Source organism: Penaeus monodon, chromosome 15 (genome assembly GCF_015228065.2).
Source record: "Penaeus monodon isolate SGIC_2016 chromosome 15, NSTDA_Pmon_1, whole genome shotgun sequence".
Classification (NCBI taxonomy): Eukaryota; Metazoa; Arthropoda; class Malacostraca; order Decapoda; family Penaeidae; genus Penaeus; species Penaeus monodon.
The window spans coordinates 12,099,130-12,099,724 of NC_051400.1; positions in this window are offsets into that span (position 1 = coordinate 12,099,130).

Below are 595 nucleotides of genomic sequence, written 5' to 3' on the forward strand. Positions count from 1 at the left end.
TTATGCGTAAGATATCGACATTTCTCTCTTCATTCATTTCCAATGTTACAATATTCCTTAGTCAAGTTTAGAAATCTGTTACAAAAAACATTGTATATCATGTCAGTATACTGTTCCAGCATGATGTATCCTATGTGTCCATGGTCAGCGCAGTTCCACTCATACTTGCGTGGCGTGACCCTACTGACTCTAACACACTCTTCAGTATAGGCAATTGACAACTTTAGTGTGCTGTCCCAGATGGCCACGCCGGTTCCCTGTAACTGTTGTCTTAATATAGAATTGTACAGGGTGATGGCTTTTGGGTTAAAGTCCGGATATCTCTTAACCTCGGTATATGATCTCTGGAAGGAAGACCAGGAGACAAAATGAAGCAGATTAGTAAATAATCAAATGGATTGCGATGCACACAAATTAGAAAACAAATTGGGCTTGAGTTTCCATAAGCTGGTCGAGACCTTTCAAGGTCTCGACAAAAGGCACTGTAGAATGTATCTAAATAAACTTATGACTAAAGCTAAAAGGACCTGGAATACTTCCCTTTTCGGTTTTGAGTTTATTACACTGGTCAACAGCAAAAAAATCGTCAATAATT